Here is an 8,591-nt window from a genome sequence, read left to right as displayed (position 1 = left end):
GACGGCAATAGCAGGTCACGTTGCAACAAGCATAAGCGCCGCATTAACAGCGAAAATACTGAGGATATGGCAGTCAATGCCGGATTCAAAGGCTCTAAACCCGGTCAGCGGAAAAAGCCATTCAAACAAAGTACGTCGGGTCCGTCCAGCTTGGACCGTATACTCGATCGCTCGTGTCAAATACACGGCACCCTAGACAAGCCAGCCAATCACACCAACGGGGATTGTTGGGTGTTCAAGCAGGCCGGCAAGTTAATTGCCGAAAACAAGGACAAGGGGCCGCACAACGATGACGAGGGGGAGCCCCGGCAGCCGCACACTGGAGGACAGAAGAGGTTTTCCCCACAAGTGCCGACGGTGAACATGATATACACAACCCACATCCCCAAGAGGGAGCGGAAGCATGCGCTCAGGGACGTATATGCGTTGGAGCCAGTCGCCCCAAAGTTCAACCCTTGGTCCTCCTGTCCGATCACCTTCGATCGCAGGGACCACCCCACTAGTATCCGTCATGGCGGATTCGCCGCACTGGTCCTAGACCCAATCATCGACGGATTTCACCTCACTCGAGTCCTTATGGACGGCGGCAACAGCCTGAACCTGCTTTATCAAGACACAGTGCGCAAAATGGGTATAGACCCCTCAAGGATCAAACCCACAAAAACGACCTTTAAGGGCGTCATTCCAGGTGTAGAGGCCCATTGCACAGGCTCAGTTACACTGGAAGTGGTCTTCGGATCCCCGGATAATTTCCGAAGCGAAGAGTTAATCTTCGATATAGTCCCGTTCTGCAGTGGTTATCACGCGCTGCTCGGGCGAACCGCATTCGCTAGATTCAATGCGGTACCGCATTATGCATACCTCAAGCTCAAGATGCCAGGACCTCGCGGAGTTATTACAGTCAATGGAAACACAGAGAACTCTCTCCGAACAGAGGAGCACACCGCGGCCCTCGCAGCAGAAGCGCAAAGCAGCCTCTCAAGGCAATCAACCAGTTCGACGCTTCAAAGCCCGGACACCTTCAAGCGCGCTCGGGGCAATCGGCAAATAGACCGCCTGGCGCGATCTGAGCTCGCATAGCAATACGGCGGCGACCCCAATCCCAGCCCAACGGCGAAATTCGTGCCGCGCGTACATAATTACGCATTAAAAATACCATGGGCACAGGTGGGGAGGGGGGCACAACTGCGGCACGCCCAAAAACGCGGCCTAAACCGCACTAGGGGCTTCCCGTTTGGTTATTTTTCTTTTTTCTTTCAGGACCTTAATCTCTGGAAACACGGTCCGGCAGCACTAGCCAAACACATGATGCAGCAACCAAGGAGGCAGACAACTACGTCATACCACGGAATTCCCAGGTTGATTACAGTAACGAGTGAAATATTCAATTTAATATCATTCCTCAGCTTGCCCTTGGAAGGGACATAGTCCTACTCTTTGCTTATTGCACTATCTGTATCACTCTGCTTTAACGCAATTTTTTAATAAACAATGCATGACATTATGACTATTATTGCATTCTTGTTATATATATATGTGTGTGTGTGTGTGTGCATGTGTGTGTTCATTAATGACGCCTTGCAACCGTACAATCTGGTACGGCCAATACACCAGGGGCTTACGTACCCCACAATACGGTGTGAAAAGTCCGAACACTTTCACAAGTGCGGCACCCCGAACTTATAGCATTATATGCATCAGCTCCGAATCATGTCTTTGGTCAAATGTTGGGTTTGCCCGGCTCCTATGTTTTGGTACCTTACGTTCCGCTCTATCGGCTAAGGTGGCGCTAGGAGAACTACTGCGATTGTGCCCCGGTTCTGCCGGGCTTAGCACCTCAGTAGAGAAAGCTAAAACTGACTGTCATGATAAGACGAGAGACTGGTCGCTGTTCGGCGAGGTTTTTCGAGTCCCTAAAGACTTATGCCGCTTAGGGCGAGGGGCCAGCCCTGTCCGGCTTACAGGCGTGTATCACGCCCTGAATTCGGCCTTCCGAATACCAGGGGCTTCACCGAAATTTAAAATTATAGAATTCTATGGCTAAGTGAGGGTGATAAAGCATTATTAGTCCGGTTGCCTTGTTCGTTGTGCTGAGCACCTCCCTCGAAGGACCCAAATATGGGAACAAGAGTGCTCAGGTTTATCCCGAACACCCCAGCACTCGTGGCATGGGGGTAGAAGCCGAGGACTAGCCATCTCTCAGATTGGATAAACGGTCAAACAGAAGGTAATATTTTAAATTCACACAAGCGTTGCATAGCGCATATGAAACAAGTTTTCATCATACAGGATCACACGAGCCAGTTTACTCAAATATTACATCCTTTGAACATTCGTCCGCTACAAGACGGGCACCCTTCAGGACACCCTCATAATAAATTTCGGGGGTACGATGCTCCTTGCCCTGCGGCGGCCCTTCCTTGATCAGCTTCACGGCGTCTAGCTTGACCCATTGCAATTTCACACGGGCGAAAGCCCGGCGTGCACCTTCAATGCAGACAGATCGCTTGACGACCTCCAGCCGCGAGCAGGCATCCACAAGCCGCCTCACCAGGCCAAAGAAGCTGTTCGGAAGGGCGTCGCCAGGCCACAGCCGGACTATAAAGCTCTTCATGGCCTAATTGGCTGCCTTATGTAGCTCGACCATCTGCTTCAGCTAGTTGCTCATTGGCACCGGATGTTCGGCCTCAGCATACTGAGACCAGAACAGCTTCTCCGTCGAGCTTCCGTCCTCGGGCTGGTAAAATTGTCCGGCATCGGACACACTACGGGGCAAATCTGCGAATGCTCCTGAAGAGCTCCTGATCCGGGTAAGTAATCGGTAATTTACTTTTACATGCTTGATTTGCATATAGAAAACCTTACCCGCCGCTATCTTCTTCATCGCGTCAATCTCTTGGAGGGCCTTTTGGGCTTCGGCCTTGGCACTTTTTACACTCTCGAGGGTCGCGACAAGCTCAGACTCCCGTGTCTTGGAGTCAAGCTCCAACGCATCGTGCTTCGCCACAAGAGCCTGGAGCTCTTTCTGCACCTCGCCCACCCAAGCCTTGTGCTTCTCTCGCTCGGTGCGCTCCTTGGCCACTTTCTTTTCGGCCTTGGTTAGCGCTTGCTTCAGGGTCGCCACCTCGGTCGCGGCCCCTAGCAAACATATGATGATCCTGTCATTTTGCAATCGCGTCCTCTTTTATATATACATAAGACAGGGTATTACTTACCCTTGTTCTCCTCGAGCTGCCTCTTGGCAAGGCCGAGCTCTTTCCTGGACCCCTCGAGGTCCTGCTTCAGTACGGCGACCTCTGCAGTTAGTGCGGCGGACGCCAACAGCGAAGCCTGCATATGCATATTGACATACTTATATTAGACTCCTGCGATATTATTTGATCCTCTGTCCAGCTTTTCTTTGTGAACACCGAACAAAGCATCAGGGGCTACTGTCTATGTGGTAATATTTCTACTACATTTTAAAACACTTACCTCGAAGCCTGTTAGAAGGCTGGCACAGGCTTCAGTCAATCCGCTCTTGGCGGACTGAACCTGCTGGATCACCACACTCATGATAGTGCGGTGCTCCTCGTCGATGGAAGCGCTGCGAAGCGCTTCCAGCAGATTGTCCGGCACCTCTGGATGGACAGAGGTCACCAGCACATGCGTCTTGCCCCTCTTAGAAGGAGACCGCCTGCCCGAGCCTGGAACCGCTGGAGGTTCCGGCGCGGTGTTCGGCTGAGGGCCGAACTCGGAGCTCTCAGGGGCCCCGTCCCCTCGGCTCCCGGAGTCCTGAAGGTCGCCTTGAGGCGCCTCCGGGACTGTCTCCCCTCGATCCGGTGCCTCTTGAGACAACACCTCGGCGTCGTCGGCAGGATGAGTGGAGGTGGCGGTTGGGACTGGATCGCTATCCATGTCCGACAAGCCCAAGGAGCCGTCCGATGATACATCGATACTGGCTCATGGCGGCCTGCATAATTGCATTCGGCGTTAGGGAAAGCAGTGCGACAAAGGAATCCTATGAGTTACTCTGGTATCCGAATAATTACGATCTCCCCGGGGGCTTGACCCTGGGCAACCACTCGTCTTCGCCTTCGTCGGCGGTGGTGGAACCGTCCGGAAGGAGAGTCCTTCCCTTCTTGGACCCTCTGGCCTCCCCGGTTGGGGCGGCCTTCCTTTTCTTGTCTCCCCCAGTTGGTGGGGGAGCATCTTCTTCTTCTTCCTCGTCTTCGGGGGAAGAGTGCGCTGCAGAGTCATCGGACGGTGAGTCCGACGACGCCTGGCGTCGGGAACTCTTTCGGGTTCCCTTGGCCTTCTTGGTCTTCTCCAGCACCGTATAAGGGGCCGGAGTCAACATCTTCGCCAGAAGAGCGTCTACGGGGCCTTCGGGCAAAGGAGCCGGATAGTCAATATGTCCGGCCATCTTCTGCCAGTCCTGTCAAAGGTACGGGAGTTTAGATCCCGCATAGAGTCAATCTATATAAAAATAATAATTATCCTATGAAAGGTAAAGTAGCTTACCGCACTGGCTTGGCGCTTCGCGCTGAATCCGCGATCCTCAGTAATAGGGGGCACCTCGGCACTTTTGAACAGCACCCTCTAGGCGTCTTCATGAGTCGTGTCGAAGAGCCTGTTCGGAGTTCGGTGCTGCGCCGGATTGAACTCCCACAAGTTGACCTCCCGTTGTTGGCACGAGAGTATCCGGTGGATGAGAATAACTTGGACTATGTTGACAATCTTGAGCTTCTTGTACACCATGTTTTGAATACATGTTTGGAGTCCGGTCAGCTCTTTTGAACTACCCCAGGACAGGCCCTTCTCTTTCTAGGAGGTGAGCCGCATGGGGATGCCAGATCGGAACTCGGGGGCCGCTGCCCATGCAGGGTCGCGCGGCTCGGTGATATAGAACCACCCCGATTGCCACCCCTTTATGGTTTCCACAAAGGAGCCCTCGAGCCATGTTATGTTGGGCATCTTGCCCACCATGGCGCCTCCGCACTCCGCCTGGCGGCCGCCCACCACCTTCGGCTTGACATTGAAGTCTTTAGCCATAAGCCGAAGTGGGGCTTGATGCGGAGGAAGGCCTCGCATACGACGATAAACGCCGAGATGTTGAGGATGAAGTTTGGGGCCAGATCATGGAAATCCAGGCCATAATAAAACATGAGCCCCCGGACGAAGGGATGGAGAGGGAATCCTAGTCCGCGGAGGAAATGGGTGAGGAATACTACCCTCTCATGGGGCCTGGGGGTGGGGATGAGCTGCCCCTCATCTGGGAGCCGGTGCGCGATGTCGTCGGGCAGGTATCCGGCTCTCCTCAGTTTCTTGATTTCTCCCTCCATGACAGAGGAGACCATCCACCTGCCTCCCGCTCCGGACATGGTTGGAGAAGGTTGAGGTGGGAAGTGCGGACTTGGGCGCTAGAGCTCGAGTGTGCAAAAACGGATGGGTAAGGGAGGAAGAAGGCGTGGATAGAAAGGTGAATCCTTATCCCTTTGTATGGGCGGACGAAACTAAGCGTCCCCACTTGCCTGGTAAAACTCGCTTATCCCCCAAGCGCCACAATTGATGGCGCGGTTGGGTTACCCACGCCCGTATTGATGAGAATCCCGTAATAAGGGGACACGATCTCTGCTTTGACAAGACGTGTCGAAAAACTGCCTCGCGTTATGTGCGGGGCTGGTTAAAAGAAACGGTTCGAATAATCACCGGGCCATGACGTAACGTCATGCTGCCAAAACAAGCCAGCAAATTAGATCTGCAAAAATATTATTCTCTCTACGGTGGAATGTGGAACTTATTTTGCAGGGTCAGACACTATCCTCGTATTCAAATTCTTCTGTGGTGTATTCGGAGAAGGAACCCGCCTTGCAATGCCGAAGACAATACTGCGCGCCGGACTCATCGTCATTGAAGCCTGGTTCAGGGGCTACTGAGGGAGTCCTGGATTAGGGGGTCTTTGGACAGCCGGACTATCTCCATTGGCCGGACTGTTAGACTATGAAGATACAAGATTGAAGACTTCGTCTCGTGTCCGGATGGGACTCTACTTGGCGTGGAAGGCAAGCTAGGAAATACGGATATGGATATCTCCTCCTTTGTAACCAACCTTGTGTAACCCTAACCCTCTCCGGTGTCTATATAAACCGAAGGGTTTTAGTCCGTAGGACAACAACCACAACATACAAGCATACCATAGGCTAGCTTCTAGGGTTTAGCGTCTCTGATCTCGTGGTAGATCTACTCTTGTACTACCCATATCATCAATATCAATCAAGCAGGACGTAGGGTTTTACCTCCATCAAGAGGGCCCGAACCTGGGTAAAACATCGTGTCCCCTGCCTCCTGTTACCATCCAGCCTAGACGCATAGTTCGGGACCCCCTACCCAAGATCCACCAGATTTGACACCGACAACCCTCCTATTATTTCTTATGATGAATCAGGTAACGAGGAAGAGCCTCCTATTCAACCAATCTCATTAATAAGGAGCTCCAAAAAGAGGATTGAACCCACACATGATGTGGTGAAGAAGAAGAAAAGAAAAAGGAAGAGAGGTAAAAAGGTATCTCTCCCAAATAATGCTGCTCCTATTACTATTGGTGCTATCTATACTATTAATGATGAGAGTGATTATGCTTATGATACGAAAAGGCCCAAGCTTGGGGAAGCTATGTTTGATGAGGATGACATATTTGAGAATATATTTGCTGCAATTAATGTTTGTCCCAAGCTTGGGGATGCTACGCTTAATGAAGATTATATTTTTAGTCTCCCAAGTTTTGATATGCAAATTCATAATGATAATAACATGCCTCCTACTTATGATAATTATTGCGATGATACATATGCTATAAAAAGTAGTGAGGATTATATTTATAAAACTTGCCATGGTTATGGTTACCCCTTTTCTGAACATTACTCTCTTAATGTGGAAACAATTTATAATATTCAAGTCTCTTATGATACTCCCACTATCCCGAATGAGAAGAATTTTGCTTATAAGGAGAGTAATAAATTTTCTATGCTTGTAGATCATGAAAAGAATGCTTTAGGTGCTGGTTATATTGTTGAATTCATTCATGATGCTACTGAAAATTATTATGAGGGAGGAATATATGCTTGTAGGAATTTCAATAATATCAAGTTTCCTCTCTATGTGCTTAAATTTTTGAAGTTATGCTTGTTTTACCTTCCTATGCAAGTTGATTATTGTTCCCATAAGTTGTTTGCTCACAAAATCCCTATGCATAGGAAGTGGGTTAGGCTTAAATGTGCTAGTCATATTCTTCCTGATGCTCTCTCTATATTTCAATTCTTATCCTTTATGTGAGCATCATTGTCATTATCATGCCTAGCTAGGGGCATTAAACGATAGCGCTTGTTGGGAGGCAACATAATTTTATTTTTATTCCTTGATTTTTTTTCTCCTGTTTAGTAATAAATAATTCATCTAGCCTCTGTTTAGATGTTTTTTTATGCTTTTAATTAGTGTTTGTGCCAAGTAGAACCTTTGGGAAGACTTGGGAAAAGTCTTGTTGATCATGCTGTAAAAAACAGAAACTTTAGCGCTCACGAGAATTGCTGCCATTTTTTTGGAGAGTGCTATTTAGTTAATTCTTTTTGAAGATTATTAATAGATAAATTACTCAGGTCCAGAAATTTATTTGAGAATTTTATGAGTTCCAGAAGTATACGTTTGATCCAGATTACTACAGACTGTTCTGTTTTTGACAGATTCTATTTTCGATGTGTTGTTTGCTTATTTTGATGAATCTATGAGTAGTATCGGAGGGTATGAACCATACATAAGTCGTAATACAGTAGGTTTAACACCAATACAAATTAAGAATGAGTTCATTGCAGTACCTTGAAGTGGTGATTTATTTTCTTATACTAACGGAGCTTACGAGTTTTCTGTTAAGTTTTGTGTTGTGAAGTTTTCAAGTTTTGGGTAAGGATTCGATGGACTATGGAATAAGGAGTGGAAAGAGCCTAATCTTGGGGATTCCCAAGGCACCCCAAGGTAATATTCAAGGATAGCCAAGAGCCTAAGCTTGGGGATGCCCCAGGAGGCATCCCCTCTTTCGTCTTTGTTCATCGGTAACTTTACTTGGAGCTATATTTTTATTCGCCACATGATATGTGTTTTGCTTGGAGCATCAATTTATTTTGTTAGGATTTGCTTGCTGTTATTTAGAACAATGTTTTGCATATTTTATTTCAATAAAAGTGGCATTGATAGCCTCCACTATGCCTATGTTACAAGTATACATGTTGCTGTTTGAAAACAGAAAGTTTACCGCTGTTGCAATAATTCCCTAGAAAAGTCAGAATGTGATAAAATGTTGAAACCTTTTGCATATTAAGCTCTGGTAAATTTACTACAGTGGGAATTTTCTTTCATAATTTTTTGAGTTAGGGAAGTATGGATGTTGCAGCATTCTTTATAGACTATCCTGTTTAGGCAGATTGCTGTTATGTTTGCATATGTTTGCTTCTTTAATGATTCTATTTTAGGATAGGAGTATTAAATATGCAGAGGCATTTAGTATGCAATGTTGAATAATAATTTTAGTGATTTGCTACAGTAGAGTATGATAAGGTTTT

This window comes from Triticum dicoccoides, chromosome 5A, assembly GCF_002162155.2.
Source record: "Triticum dicoccoides isolate Atlit2015 ecotype Zavitan chromosome 5A, WEW_v2.0, whole genome shotgun sequence".
Lineage (NCBI taxonomy): Eukaryota > Viridiplantae > Streptophyta > Magnoliopsida > Poales > Poaceae > Triticum > Triticum dicoccoides.
Note: the sequence above shows the minus strand (reverse complement) of the source record.